This window comes from Pongo pygmaeus, chromosome 17 (assembly GCF_028885625.2).
Source record: "Pongo pygmaeus isolate AG05252 chromosome 17, NHGRI_mPonPyg2-v2.0_pri, whole genome shotgun sequence".
NCBI lineage: Eukaryota > Metazoa > Chordata > Mammalia > Primates > Hominidae > Pongo > Pongo pygmaeus.
Window position 1 is genome coordinate 75,796,721 of NC_072390.2, and position 16,851 is coordinate 75,813,571.

Consider the following 16,851-nt stretch of genomic DNA (forward strand, 5'->3'; position numbering starts at 1 on the left):
TCTTTTTATAATAAAAGATACTATATGTGTTGCAAATAGTTTCTTCAGTTTATTGTTTGTCTTTTGTTTTCAGTTCTGTATTTTTGTCTTTTTGAAATAAAAATCATACACAAACTGTAAAGGGTTATGTAGCCAAATAGTCCACTTTTGTCTATGTGTGCTTGCTGTTACTTTCAAACTAAGAAAGTCTACCATCTAGAGATCTGACAAATACTTGATATATTATTCAGTTCCTTATGATTTAGTTTTTAAACTTCTTTAATGCATTAGAAATCTATTTTTTTCGTGTTTTGTGAGGTTGAGGGTTCTAATTTCTGGCTTGGTATTTATCAGATAAAGGATCTTAATTTATAACTCTAAATTCTTTTATCTTTTTAATCCCTAGAGTCTTCACTTTCCCCATGGCTAAGTATGAAAAGAGATAAAAGGTTACAGATGTGAATGTGAAAGACTGATTGTTGTTTTCCTAATTAATGTGGACTGAGAGTCTGTGAGAGAGAATGACTTTCTTTGAATGTTTTCACAGTCCCCTTAATAACATGAGTTTTGCTTGTTTGTATCAAATTAAGGCAGAAATGACTTAGATAGATTGGCCCAAACATACTTAAAGTACTCATAATTAGGCAAAATAGTAAATAAATAAAGGAACATAGAGACTCTCAAGTTTTGCTAGAATCTATCACCTGTGAAAGGTAAATATAAATACATGACTTTTAGATTATTAGAAAAAGTAGAAGCACACTTCTTTTTAAGAGAAACTGGATATGGAATTTTGGCAGAAAATAGACTTTATCTGGCCAAATGTGGGGCATTTGGCTGTGAGACTGGACAGAAAGTGATCTTAACAAAGGGTTTTGGCATGAATTAAGCAGAGCTGCAAAGAACAGGTTTCTGTTGCCACTCTTTGTAAGGTCCACAGGACTGCAGTTTTAGGCAAAACAATCCATCGGAACCAACGAGGGAGGACTCATGCAGAAGTTCAAGTTCAAAGAGGGGTCTCAAATGCCTTCATGGTGTATGGAGAAGATACAGAAGGCCAGGGCCTTGACCATAAACCATACTACTCCCCCAAGCTCTTTCTCCAGTGGCTTCTGCTTGTATCTTTTGGCAGAAAAGTAAATGAGGGTTGAGAGCAGAGAGGGAGATAGCAGAACTGGGAAGCCAAGACACATACACCATTGCTAAGTAGTATAAAAGGAACAGAAAGAGGGGAAGAATGAGGCTAGGACACGTAGGGAGACTTGTTTATCATTTTAAACATGTTTTTGTTCATCTACTTGTTTTCTTGCTTATTTGCTTGTATATTTATCTGTACCTACGTACCAAGTATTATGTTCAGAACCAAAGATAAATAAGCCTAAATATTCTGAACCTTCATCCATTCACTGAATATTCACTGAGGTACTACTATGGGCCATCACCCTTTTTAGGAGTTTGAGATACATACAAGAACAAAACAGACATGGTCTTCTCCCTTATAGGAGCTCTACTTCTCTCTCTCTCTTAAAATATTTAAAACATAGAAACACAAATGAAAACATATCACATATTCCTGTATTATCTCCAGGTTTCACAAATGTTAAAATTTTGCATATTTGTTTCAAGTTTTATTTTTAAAAGTTAAATCTTTTATTTCATTATAGCTACAGTTAGAGCTGCTTTAACCACTCCCTAATTTCATGTTCCTTCCGCTCTTCAGGGAAGTAATTAATTGTCTTGACATTGGCAGTCTTCCAGTTTTTAAAAAGTATATTACTACACACATACTTGCTCATGAAAAACTTGTAGTGCAATTTTATAATTTGAAGATTTTGAAATGATGTTTTAGGTATGAAATGACAACTCGTTTTTTATACTTCACATCAGGATTTCAGATAATTCATACATATTTATTAAATATCCTCTATGCCATAGGAAATACTCTAAGTGCTAGAAGAAAACAGTGAAGAAAACAAACTAGTCTTTGCACTCATGAAGCTTATATTCTAATAGGATCATAGACAATGAACAACAAAATATGAAATATTCGATTAAGGCTGCTGTTACAAACTGAATTTTGTACCTCCCAATATCCACATGTTGAAGGTCTAACCCTCAAAGTGACAAATATTTAGAGAGAGAAATTTTAGGGAGGGAATAAGATTAAGAGAGGTCATTAGGTAGGGTTTTGATCCCACAGGACATGTGTGCTTATAAAGAGATACCACCAGATAGTTCTCTGAGATTGAGAGGCCTTGTGAGGACACAGCAAGATGCCAATCATCTGCAAGCCAGGAAGGCAGCTCTCACCAGGAATCCAATCTGCTGACACCTTGATAGGGACTTAGAACCTCCAGATGAGTGAGGATGTATATTTCTGTTGTTTAAGCCACCATCCTGTGGTGTTTTGTTATGGCAGCCAAGCTGACTAATGCAGCGGCTTTATAATTGATAAGTGCTAACAAGAAAAATTAAGTAAGAAAAGGGAGAGGAAGTAATGGGGTTCAGATCAGAAGCTGAGATGAAGCATCCAGGGAGGTATTAAACAAGAAGCTAATCTTGAGGAAAGCTGTGAAGAAAATAAAGGAGCTGGTCATTTGGCTACATGAGCAAACACAGAACTGTAAGTTCAAAGACTGAGGCAGAAGTATCGCTGGTGCCTTCTAGGAAGAGGAGGAGGTCAGGATGGCTGGAGTAGAGGGAAAGAGGGGAAGGGAGGGAAGAGATGCGGCCTGAGAATAGCAGAAGCCAGATCATGTAGAAACCTAGGGAGAGTATTTAAGCAGAAGAATGATAGCATCCAACCTTCATTTGAACAAATCGCTGTGAACAGTCCTGTTGAGAAAAGACAGAAAGAACCAAGGGCAGCAGCAGGGAAACCTCTTGTAAAAACTCATTTCAGTAACAAAAGCAAAAGATAATGGTGGTTTCAATCAGACAGGTGGCGGTAGCAGTGGGGTGATGGGAAGTGATCAGGTTAGAGATCAATTTCAAAAGATCTAAGCAACTGTCAGGATCATCTTGGCAGTAAAAGAAGTGAGGAAGACTGCATGGTGAACAGCTTTGAGCTCCCAGGAGCCAAAGTCCAAGACTTGCAGATGAGATGTTGACTAAATGGGTTGTGAGACAGAGGGGTCTGGAATTTAGGGGAAAGATCTGGGCTGGAATTGTAACTTTAAAGTCATTAGCACCAGGTTGACGTTTACAGCCATAAAAATTGATGAGGTCACTTAAAAAGTAAACGTTGCTTGAAAAGAGAAGTCCAAAGGAAATTTTAAAGATGACCATCAACTAGCAAAGAAGACTGAGAGACTGGCCAGAAATTTAGGAGGAGAACCAGGTGTCATAGCTGGATGTTAAATGAAGAAAATAGTTTCAAAGGGAAGTCACCAGATGCATCAAATTTATCAATGCTGATGCATGTAGATCAAGGCCATTTATTTATTTCCCATATATTCTATCATATGAACATAGCCATTTTTATTTATATACTCCTATAATAATACATACTTGGTTATTTATGAGGTTTCACTTTTATCCGTCATGTAGCAATGATTATCTGTGTTCATGAATGACAGATGCTTCAGGGTATAAGTAGGAGAAAAAATGTTGGGTTGTGGAATATACATCCTCAACTTTTCTATCTGTTGCTAAATTGCTTTTCAAAGGGATTGTGCCAATGTATACAGCTACCAGGAGTGTTTGAGAGCTCACATTCTCTCTCACGCTTGTTGTTTTCAATTTATTTTTGACAGATGAATGTGAATTTTTAAAACAATTTTTAACATTTTTAACAGCTTTATTGAGGTATGACTGATATGCAGAGAACTGTCCATATGTAAAGTGTACAATTTGATGAGTTTGGACATATGCAAACACTCATGATACTGTCACCACAATCGAGGTAATAAACATATCCATAGGTTTCCCTGTGTTCCTTTATTTTTGATTTTTAATTTTTCTTTTTGTGGTAAGAACACTTGAAATCTATCCTTAACACATTTTGAAGTACACTAAGTAGTATTGTTGGTGATAGGCGCAACATTGTACAGTAGCTCTCTGGAATCTATTCATCTTGCATATTTGACACTTTATACACATTAAACAATTCCCTATTTTCCTCACCCCTCAGCTGGTGGTAACCACTACTGCATTCTCTGCATCTTTAAGTTGAGTACTTTAGACACTTCATATTAGTGGAATCGTGCAGTATTTGTCTTTCTGTGACTGACTTATTTCATTCAGTGTAATGTCTGCCAGGCCCATCCATGTTGTCACAAACTGCCTTCATGGCAAAGGAATTAATCAACAGAATAAAAAGCAACATATGAAAAGGGCGAAAATATTTATAAACCATATACTGCTAAGGAGTTATATTTCCAAAATATATGACATTTAAACAACTCAATAGCTGAAAAAAAAACAAAACAAAACAAAACAAATAACCCAAATAAAAATGGGCCAAAGAACTTGAACAGACATTTCTTTAAAGAAGACACATAAATGGTCAACAGATATATTTTTTTAAATGTTAAGCACTACTAATTACAAGGAAAATGCAAATCAAAGCTACAATGAGATATCATTTCACATCCGTTAGGATTGTTACTATGTAAAAGAAAGACAAGCATTGACAAAGATGCAAAACAAATTGAACTCTTGTACACTGTTGGTGGGAATGTAAAATGGTGTGGCAGCTATGGACAACAGTTTGGAGATTTTTCAAAAAATTAAAATAGAAATATCATATGACCCCGCAATCCCACTTCTGGTTACATATCCAAAAGAACTGAAGTCAGTATGTATGAGAGATATCTGTACTCCCATGTTCATTGAAGCATTATTCACAATTACTAAGATATGAAAACAATTCAAGTGTCCATAGACTAATGACTAAATAAAGACAATGTGATATGTATATATACACAGTAAAATATTATTCAGCCTTAAAAAGAAGGTAACATATTGTTTTAATTGGCATTTTCCTGAGAGTCCTAATGAAATTATTCCTATATAAAAAGCTTATTCATAACCTTGGCCCATTTTTCAACTGGGTTGTTTACCATTCTTATTAATTTGCCGAAGTTTTTTACGTATGCTGGATACTAACTCTTCACTGGTTAAATGTATTGCAAATGATTGTTTCTTTCAGTATATGGCTTATATTTTAACTTTGTTTATAGCATTTTTAATTGTACTTATTAAAAACTTGAATGTATAGAGCATAGTTGAAAGAAATTAGTTTTATAAGGAGAAGATGGAAGATTTGGAGATAAATTTTAAATTTGATAAGAAGTAGAATGAGTTTCCCACTTGTTAGGCTATTATGTCAAATAATCAATTATTCAGTGCAAAGAATCAATTCATGAAAACAGCATTCTGACCAGCTGTATTTTGACAGTAGAAGGCTAGGGGGTGGAGTTCTTTTGTGGAGAGAGGAAAATAAAAAAAAACACCCAGTAACTTGAAGGAATTCTGAATTCAGGAATTCTGAGCATGCAGTAGAGGTGGTACAATGTGGCTTTACAGTAGCACTTGTTTGATTTTTCCAAGCTAGTCTTGGCATCTCAAATGAAAGCATTAGAAATAGCACACAAAGATTTTCATAGCACTGAGGTTTCCTAGGAGGCTCTGAACAGCCGAGGCCCAAAAGAACAAGGAGGTTTACATGGAAGTGAAGAAGGGATATCGCGGAAATAGCACAAACATGTAAGGGTACTGCTGCCCTACCAGACTGGATCGTATCCTCCCAAAATGCATATGTTGAAGCTCTAGCCCCCAGTGTGACTTATTTGAAGATAGGGCCAAAAAGGACATAATTAGTGTTAATGAGGTAATAAGGATAGTAGGGACCTGATGTGACAGTGTTCTTAGAAGAAAAAGAAGAGACGCAAGGGAGCACTCCTCCCCTACCTCTCGGCCCTGCAACTGCAGAAGAGAGCCCTGTCCAGACACAGATCCTGCTGGTACCTTGATCCTGGAATTCCAGTCTCCAGAACTATTAGAAAATAAATTTATGTTATTTAGGCCGTGCAGTCTATGGCATTTTTTTAAGGCAGACTGAATGGACCAAGACATGGGGTAAGGGAAAATGAGCCACCTCCATCTGAGACACCTCAGCAAGAATTGGGTATCAAAGGAACAGTGAAGTTTCTGTAAAGGGAAAGAGAGAGGCAGTTTTCTGTAAGAAGCTGAAGATGTAGGTCAGTTTGCTTCCAGGAAAATGAAACTGAGATAACATAGTTTTCTTTACTCTACAAAATATCTCACAATTACTGTTAATATATTTTTATTTTGGAACCCCATGTTGTTAAAATATAAATCGTAATATTTATAACAGCAATGCTAAAAAATTTTCATGTTTGGAATTTTTGTATTTCTAGTAGTTTATTTGTTTTTCCACTGGGTTTCTTAAAATGATTTTTTACATTGTATTTCTACATGACAACATGTGAGCATTTCTGGATGTCATTTCTGCTATTTTCAAGTATGTAACACATTGTGGAAATAGATTTTTGGGGGTTCCAATAAATGGAGAGTCTAATTCAATTACAAATTTTACCATATTTTGTTTTCTTGTCACTAATTTTTGCCAATTTATGTGTTATATAGTAATTTTAATAGAATGAATATCTCTTATAAATCTGGTGATTATTACATCTTGAAGAAAATGTGTAGACTTACTTTAGGCACTTCTTTAACTTTTTTTTCAACATAAATATTCATTTTGCTTTTTAAACCAATTGTGATATATGCATAAAAATAAACATACAATTAATAAAAATCTGTGTAAAATTCAAAACTATCACAACTACCATATTAGCTATCAGTGTTCCCGAAAGTGTTTGAGTTGTATATATGCTGCTGTGATACATGCTAGCTGTGAAGAATACTAACTCATTACATACTCAGTGGTTCTACAGATATGTTTAAAAGAGAAAATAATTGTGTACACTACTTTTTGTCAACATAGAAACTGAAACAGATGACATTACTATCTATGCCAAACCAATCTGAGAATAATCCTTCAAGTTACAGAGGTCACAAAACAGCCTTATTCACTTATTTAAATTTTCATCAGCATTCCCATTATTTCTGACCTAGACACTTATATCTTGAGATGTTTCTAAAAGTTAGTTTTACTATGTTTTCTTTACTCTTAGCAACGATACTCCTACAATGCTATTCATCTCTTCATAATAAGATAACTTCTATTATTTTTACCATAATTACAATATTGTAGTTTAGAAAGAGCAACTAGTATAAGATCTAGAGGAGAAATATGCATACAACCTCTGAGCATGTATCAGGAATATTTCACTTTGCTAGTGGTTTTAGAATAAGAAATCTCAGTGGTACATCATCCTACAATGGCCTCTAATGAGATCCATGGCTATAAAAGTATAATAAGTTCTAATAATTTTATGTAGAGATGTTTTTCTCATTTAGGAGTTTGGTTTTTACTATCAATCACAATGCAAATACATCCTCTATGATAAATCTAGTTGCTCTTGGAGAGTTTTAATATTTATCTGCCTGCCTTGTAAATACCTTATTAAAAGCAAGAGCAAAAAGATGACCTTGGAAATAAATCTATTTTAATGTGATATTTTTTCATAATATAAAAATTTGAGAACTTTATACTCCAAATAAGTAAAGACTTAAGCAAAAGTAATTTAGAATAGAGTGAGAAAGAATAGCAAATAGGTTACACTATCATACAAGCAATATTAATTTTAAAAAGTTGGGATGTATTTACTTATTCATTTATTTTTATTTATTTATTTTTTTCTGAGACAGGTTCTCCTCTGTCTCTCAGGCTGGAGTACAGTGGTGTGATCATGGCTCACTGTAGCCTTGTCCTCAACCTCCGGGGTTCAAGTGATTCTCCCACCTCAGCCTCCTGAGTAACTGGGACCAGAAGTGAAAGCCACTACGCTCAGCTAACTTTTTGTATTTTTTGTAGAGATAGGGTTTTGCCATTGCCCAAACTGGTCTGGAACTCCAGGGTTCAACGGATTCTCCCACCTTTTCCTCCCAAAGTGTTAGAACTATGGGAGTGAGCCACTATGCCTGGCCAGGATTTATTTTTATAAAAAAATAAAAGAGTAAAGAAAGACAGATAAAACATTAATTGAATTGTGTATCCACAAGCATCCCAAACAGAAAACAATTCAAAGTTTTCAGTATTCATGTTTTTTGTTTTTGTTTTTCTCATGTCTTCATTTCAGGCTTTTTTTCTTGTTCTCTTTCAATGGACTAGTAGTGAAGTAATTAGTGCTCATGGCTTTTTATCAGCAACAGGAATTCCTTTTCACTCCCTTTTGTTTATGTTCCATTTTGCAGGTTGCAGCAAGGTTTTTTGGCTCTTTACAAAAGGCCTGTCAAAAGCCAAGAGAATAAAAGACAATGTGGAGATTACAGGCAGGAGACAAGGGCCAAATTTGTTAATAGAACACTTGCGTCTTGCTGAGCTGGCTGCCCTTGGGGTGGATGTAGCTAGTGAACCTTGGGTCTACAAAGCAGATGTTCCCTCTCCAGAGAGAAAAGACCATAAACCTCCTACTGTTCTGAAAATGAAGATGGGGGATGTCAGAAGACAAGCCCAACAAGCTTTCATATGTTTCTCATTGCCCTTGCCCACATCTTAAATATGCTAGAGAGCCCAATGGACATGCCCTTTTATTTCACCACTCCCTACAGAACTGAGATAAATATGGCTACATGAAACTAACTTTAGTGTTAGAGTTCATTTTGTCACATCACTCAGTCATTATAACCTCAAGGGCAGTCCTTCAAGTTAAGAAAGAGCAAAGGCTAATCTCAATTTTAAAATTGACAATGATCTTCCAGTTAATATTATTATCACTTCTAAAAAGCATGAGGATATATCTTTGCAGTACCCAACTAGATGTAAGGTGCTTAAGTAATAAGGATGCTGAAATGATTAGTTTTTTGGTACATATTAAAAGTAGTGTTCTCGGCGGGGCGCGGTGGCTCACGCCTGTAATCCCAACACTTTGGGAGGCCGAGGCAGGCGGATCACAAGGTCAGGAGATCGAGACCATCCTGGCTAACACGGTGAAACCCCGTCTCTACTAAAAATACAAAAAAATTAGCCGGGCGTGGTGGCGTGCACCTGTAATCCCAGCTACTCGGGAGGCTGAGGCAGGAGAATGGCATGAACCCGGGAGGCGGAGCTTGCAGTGAGCCGAGATCGCACCACTGCACTCCAGCCTGGGTGACAGAGTGAGACTCCGTCTCAAAAAAAAAAAAAAAAAAAAAAGTAGTGTTCTCACTGTCGGTGTTAATTTCCTTGTTGCTTTGGGACTACCAGTGGGATATTTTCAGAACTTTCCAGCCCAGGCTAACTAACCTGTCATTTTTACGCAATTGAGGAGAATTTTACACTATGTTTTCTATAAATATTTTCCTGAATTTTCTTATTCTAAAGTGAAAGTCCAATATTTTTAATGATTCCAAATATAATTTTAAAAAATATATTTAAAGCACAGTGTTTATCTCAAATTTATAGTTGTCTTACTTTCACTGAGAAGCAACATTATATTATCCTAAGAAAAGAAATTGTAGGCATTTACTTTGATACAGTTCAAGGCCAGAAAAGAAAGGAAAGTGGTCTGACTTTCCACACTGTAGGACATAGACCAATAGAGCTACCCACAACCACATATCCCAAGATATTAGTCAACTCATAAAAATTAATCAACTCATCAACAAAAGTGCTCACCAACTCCAACTGATAAATTTGTCATGTGAGGAAAAATCACTGGGAGCATCTTTCCTCCTGGCGCATTGTGAATTTTTCCCTAGGATTTTAGAAAGTACCCTCTTCAAGTACTGATAGAATTATCATACAGCAAAAGTAGACATTAATTAAAATCTCATAAATATATTCCATTATTGGCATGACATTTTTTAATAAAAGATTAATAAAGCTACCCATAAGTATCCAGAAACACTAGCTCTGTATGTTTTCCAAATCTAGCTTATTTTGTTTCTTTTAATTATATTTTTAAATATGTCATTTACTGACAGCATTCAAGAAAAAGTAGCGACCAGTATGAAAAAACTTCAACCTGGATCACCATAGCATTTTGTGTATTTTATACTAAATACAAGTATCATCTTTAAAATATGTTATTTGGTAATCATTTGGTAGCTACAGGGTAAAATTAAGTGTAATTTTCCCAGCTCAGCTTTTCACAACTTGTTAAGATAAGAGAATTGGCAAAGCATGGAAAGTGATTACCAACATTTCCATGATTGGCAGGATGTTACAGCTCTGTTCAGTGTTCCTCGGGTGGCTGGCTTTTGGTTTAACCCAGCTGATGGAGTGCTCATGCTCTATTTCTCCACGGTTGCCACCAGGCTTACTCTTCTTTAGGAAGTCAAGTTCACTGCCAAGCAGAAAATGAGGAATCCATCTTGCTCTATGTGGGTACAGCTACTTCTCCATACCCATCAGCACTTTTCCTTTACTCTCAGTTAAAGAGTAAAACTCCCAGAGAGTAAATTTTTTATGAAGTAAGCGTAGGAAGTAATATTAAAATATTGCATTACAATAGTAGTCCTCATAAGTAATGAGCTTTTGGTGGTGACAAGAATAAGAGAAGCTCTGAGAAGAGAGCCTGTTTTTTTCTTTTATTTTTTTAATTCTCTTGTTCAGAATAAAAAAAAAAAAAGATTTAGAAACTGGGAATTGATAATCTTATCATAGTCCAGTAGAGATTACACTTGATAAAATCCTGATAATAGACATAAAAATTATGCTAATAGCTGTGCATATTAACTGGATGTCTGGCCAAACCTCTGCGAGGGGATTTTCATTCAGCAATGAAATGTCAAGAAAAAGAGATGAAAGCCAAAATAAATAGTTTGTCCATTGGCACGTGGTGAGTCTGGACAAAAGCACCTATCTGAAGATGAGAAAACAAAACAACAATAACCACAAAATAAACAACAAAGGAAACAGTGTAAGGACACAGGAGAAAAGAAGTGGCAATCATCATCCTAAAAGTAGAGAAGATAATACCAAGAACAAGAAATAATAACATTAAAAGGAAATTACAATCACTTTTGTAGACACATAGGGTACAAAAAATGCATGAATTCTATGATGCACATGTGAAAGGAGCGTGACAACAGGCTGGTGTGGATATAAAACAGGATGAATTGAAATGGGCAGCTGCTGAGAAAAGTAGGATTAGCAGAAAACTCAAATGCAATGAAAGTGTTAAATGCATATTAAGAGCAGCAGACAGCAAAATTGATTAAAAAATCAAATCAGTGATGAAACAAAAACTTCAATTATTTTTCCAGAATGCAACAAAAATGACCAAGAGATTTAAAGAAGGGGACACAAGGATAAAATAAGGTAATAAATGTGGAAGACAAAGTATAGAAGAATAACTTAGGTGTCTTAAGGGGGGAAACCAATTTGTACATAAGTAAAATCTGAAACAAACAAGCAAACAAAAATCTGAGTAAGTCAACTGAAAAGTCACATTACCATGTTACATATTAAATCAATGAAGAATCCCACACCTAGACACCCTTGGCAAAATTTTGAATTAAATGGTAAAATAAAAATAGTCAAAGAACACCCAGAAAAACTGGCTGCCTTCATATTTTTCCTCTGTACTAAAGTGCCAGAAAATGTTGTCATATTATCCAAAATGTTTTTAAAGGAAAAGGCTATAACCAAAGAATTTCTTAAGTAGCTAAATTGTCTTTCATTTGTGAAGCTAACAAAAGACATTCTCTCATAGGCAAAATGTGCAAAATATATGAATCACCTGCCCATCTTAGAAACAAATAATGTAAAGATATATTTCAGATCAGACAACAATCAGAATTAGGAATTTAAGAAGGTATAAACAGCGGTAGATACAGTAGAGACGAATTTGCATTTATTTTCCCCTTCTACAAAAAATGACAAGAGAAACTTATTTGAAATATGGACAAAGATTTAAGCATAAAGAAATGCATTATAGTAGAATTATAGCATAACTGTTAAAATCGCTGAATATTCAGCAATAGAATAACATGCAACAGGGTAAGTTTATGCTTAACTCTAATGGTAGGGTTTAATTTTATAATGAAATATTTACTAAGAAGCAGAGTATGAAAGAAATAATCCATGAATTAACAGTGTGAAGAAAAAGCCCATGTAACTTTTATCTGTAACATTTTATATCTTTAAAAAGAGATCTGAAGTACATATTAGAAATATTGACTTTTTGAAATTTAGGGGTAATGGATACATAAGTCTAATTGTTATTTTACTATATGTAGTTTCTCTCATTTGTTTTTCAAAAGAAAAAAGATCATAGGCAATAGATTGCAAGAAAAATTTACCAAACTTTTTATATTTGGATACTGATAGTATGGTTCTTTTTTTCTCTCACTACTTTATACTTTTCATTAGTTTTTTCATACTCCCTACAGAAGGAAATACACTGGCAAAGTGAAAAAAAAATCATCCATCATAGTACATTAGAAAAAACATAGGCTTAGAAATAAGAGCATTTCAAAACATCCTAATACCCACCAATTATTAGTTAAATGAAACTTAATCTCCTTACCTATCAATTTTTTCATTTATAAAATAAAAGCATTAATTTCTGCTTTCTACAATTATTATGAGTATTAAGTAAAAAATGCTTTGAAGCAATACATCTCTATGAGAAAGATTTCTTTGAATGACTATCTTTTTTTGGGAGAGAAATTACTTTAACTGTAGTTTGGTTTGGTCTGTGGCTCAGAAGCAGAGCAACTGTTCTTTCAGTTATAGTTGTGGTTAAGCCAACGAATGAAGCTCTCCTTAACAGAGCATTGCCATTTTACTGGGAATACAGGGTAAAGCATCAATTTCATTCTGTGACTTTGGCCGTATTAAGGAGAACAATAAGGGCAGAAGCTGAAATTTTGTTGTAGAGGAGGGAGCCCTTGCTTATTCATTAAGGTGGGACAGGGTCAAGTACAAAAAAAAAAAAAAGAAAGGAAGAAAAAAAAGAAACAATCAATAGAGGAAGTGGGCAGTGAGGTGTTCTAACTTGTCCGGGCAGGCAAGTGGCCAGATGCAGAGAGGCAGCAAGTAACTATCTAGTCATCCAAAGCAGGTCTTCTTTGTCCCCAAAACACAGCTGGACTACATTTCCCAGCCTTTCTGGCAGTGGGATTTGCCAGCTCAGCTCAGTTGGACTGAACTCTGGCTAATAGAACATACATAGAATTGATGTGCATTTCAAAACGATGTGCCCAACTTATAAAATGCTCCCAAGCATGATCCTTTATTATCTTTCCTTTCACTAACTTAATGCAGATATTCACAGCAACACTTGAGGGCAAATGTTAATAAAGGGAGAACCACAGATGGAAGGAGCCTGGCCCTGATTATTGCAGAGACAAGTCATTTCTACCAAGGAGTACTCACTTTGGGTTTTCCATGAATGCAAAATAAACTTTTACATTATAATGGCTAAAACTGCCCTAATGAACCCAGGTTTCCTCATATCTGAAAGCAGCAAGGCAAGTGTGATATTGTGTATGTGTGTGTGTATGTGTGTGTGTTTTCACCCAAGATTCTTGGCTTGTAACTCCCATAGACCTTGCTACAGTAAACAGAATGGCTCAGACATTTTCCTGCCCTCATTTCACCTGCCCATGACAGGATTCTAATCATAAAAGACAGCATAAGATCCTTATCCAAGAGAGAGTTCTACCCCATACCCTGGAAGAAAAAATGCTACACAGTGAGACCAAGAAGGATCTAAACAGATAAGCCTGGCTGGGTTTAGATCAAACCCTTTTTGTCTAATCACATTTCTACATGGCTATCCATGCTTCCATCATGTCTATCCAATTAAGTCTCCATAAAAAGGCCCAAGAGGGTTCAGGAGAGCTGAACATGTGGGGTCTCGTAGGACACTGAATAGGAACTCATCCACGTGTGGGGAGGGTGGCACATCCCGATTCCATGAGGACAGACACTCCTGTGCTTGGAACCCTTCCTGATCTCACCCTATGGATCTCTTCATCTGGTGGTTTATTTGTATCCTTAAAATATCCTTTGTAATAAATCAGTAAAGTATTTCCCTGAGTTCTGTGAGCTCCTCTAGCAAAGTAGTCAAACCCAAAGAGGGGGTCATGGGAAACTCATTTTCAATGAGTTTTCAATGAACCCAAATCTTCAAATTGGGAAAATCAATTTAAAGATGGTTGGTCAGAATTTCCAGAGACCTGGAGTTGTGACTGATGTCTAATGATGTCAAAAGGGGTCAGTTTTGGGGAGCCCCCCTCTGTGGGATCTGGCAGTATCCTCAGGTAGATAGTGTTGGAATTGAATTGGGGGACACCCAGTTGGTGTCCACTGCAGAATTAATTGCTCACTTGATAGTGGGGAGAAACTTTCCTCCCAGATTTAGTCACAGAAATCTTGTGTTGACTATCACGTTGAGTGAAATAATAGGAAAAAGTACTTTCGAGTGCATCTGAGTTTCTCCAAACAGTGAAGATACAAAGAATGAGGGCCAAAAACCCGTGAGTACAATTATAGAGCTCAAACATAACGGGAGCCCTCACAAAGGGCCTCAGAAACAATTGATTTTGAATCAAGGCAGTAGAACGTGAGCAAGGTATTGGTGCATAGCAGCAGGCATGGAGCGAAGATTTGTTGATTTAATTGTCTTGCATTGATCTTAAGACAGCATTAGCAGCAAAGACACCGTTGGAAATCAAGGGAAGTGTTACATGAGATCTTATTTCATTGGCATAGAAATATGTCCTCATGCTCCCCATTATTTCAGAAACAAAATCAAGAAGCTACCCAACACTGCCTTTGATTCCATATTTCCCTTGTAGTTACCACTCAGTTTCACTGCTCTTCTCTCCAGCTAAACCTCAGGATAGAGGAAATTGTTTACAAATGCCATTTCCCATCATTTCTCCAGGAAATGGTTCCTCATCACATGCCGACACGGTATCTGCTGCTACCATTCCACTACAACCTTTCCTGCAAAGGTGACCAATGACCTTTATAAAGGCAAATCCAGGAGAAAATGTTCAGACCTCAAGTTTCTTTCTGTCTCTTTTTTTTTTTTTTTTTTGTATAATGGAGAGAATTGTAGTGCATTCTTGATAGATTTGTTATAAGGATCAAATGAGATAACGCAGTATTGGTTAGATTGATGCCTGGCACATACTAAAATCTCTATTACTATTATTACATTTTCATGCTTTTACCCTTTTTGTTATTTTTGTGTTATGCTTTTTGTTAAAAGATATTTAACAAAATATCTTTTGGCCACACTGGATTTCTCTCTGCTACTTGATGGGCAAAGTTTTATTCATTCCCCTTGCCCCTACCTTGACACCGTCTGTATGTTCTTTTTTCAGCTTGAAACGCTTATTCCAATCTTCCTGACTGTTTTCTTTTTATCCTTCACTTTGAAGAGGTTTTTTTTACAACTACCTTATCTAAAGCAGATCCTCATTTTAATTTTTTATGGTGTCCCGTTTTTCTTTTCCTTCACGGCACATAAAACAATTTGTAATTGTTTTGAAACACACACACTCACATCCTTCTATTTAGTGCTTTTCTCTCTCCTTGAACTATAGGCTTTATGAAGTTAAGGTCTATGGAGCTTTTGTTCACCTAGGACCTAACACAGTGCCAGGAACATATTAGGTTGTCAATAAATATTTATTTATGAAGAATGAATAAATTAATGTAAGTGCTTTTAGTACTGGGTTACATTTCAAAGACTATATAGTCAGTGATGTAGAGAGGAAGAAGTAGGCAACAGGCAGCACTTTATATGAATGCATTAATAGAATGTAAACATTTAATATTGAGATGTTAATTTTTTGTAGTAGTTAATAGCTAATTCATATTCAGATAATTATGACATTTTTATGTAACATAAAGTGTATGCATATAAGATTAAAGTTATCCTATAGTCTTCACAGAATCTTTGTTAGCTCTAGAAATGGTTTCTGCTTAAAATGATAAAAGCTTCTTGAAGCTAAATCTCAAAATGATGCCTAGGACAAAGAAATGAAAAAGTAAATGTTCCACACACTGATTAATTAATTAATTCGTTAACAGTTTCCTTGAAGTGGTTAGGTAGCCGTAATTACTACATTTCTAAGTGACTTGTCTCTAATTCCACAGTTTGATGGAAGCAATTCTGCCAAGTGAAATTGGCTGCAATTTCTGGCTAAGCTCAGCTTACTTTGATATTTTTGGCTTTTCCCCAAAATATTTATAGTTTTCTTTTCACATCCAGTGATTTACTATTCAACCGTGGTTCACGGAGGTTAAAAGCACCAACCTTAGTACATATACAGTGTTGCTGTCACTGTCTTGAACAAAATGTTTTCATTCCATGGGTATAGCAAGGAATTGCCAAGCATCAATTACATGCCCTCTCCTACTTTCATTCCAAACCTATTTTTACTGAGAGTATATTATATACCAGATGTTAGAGATGACTTTAGTGGGGTCATGGAGAGAGGGATAACAAATGTGTCTCCATGGCACACAAAGACTTTGCCACTTTTTAAAATGGCTTACACTACAGACGCCTCCCAACTGCCTCTTGAGTTGTTGATTCTATGGCATTAAGAGAGAAGAGTCCGGAATGTTTCTGGTATATAACATGAAAAATTAAGTAGCACTGTGATTACCACTATTGATTAAAATAGGAAATTCTCTCCCAAAGGATATACATCTGTCTTAGGGGGTATAACGGGAATTGTGTGATGAAGGATCACCTTTATGAGATAAGAGCCTTGAGGTGAGGGATTACATTTCAACTGAACACAATATCAACAGGTTTAGGTCTCCTA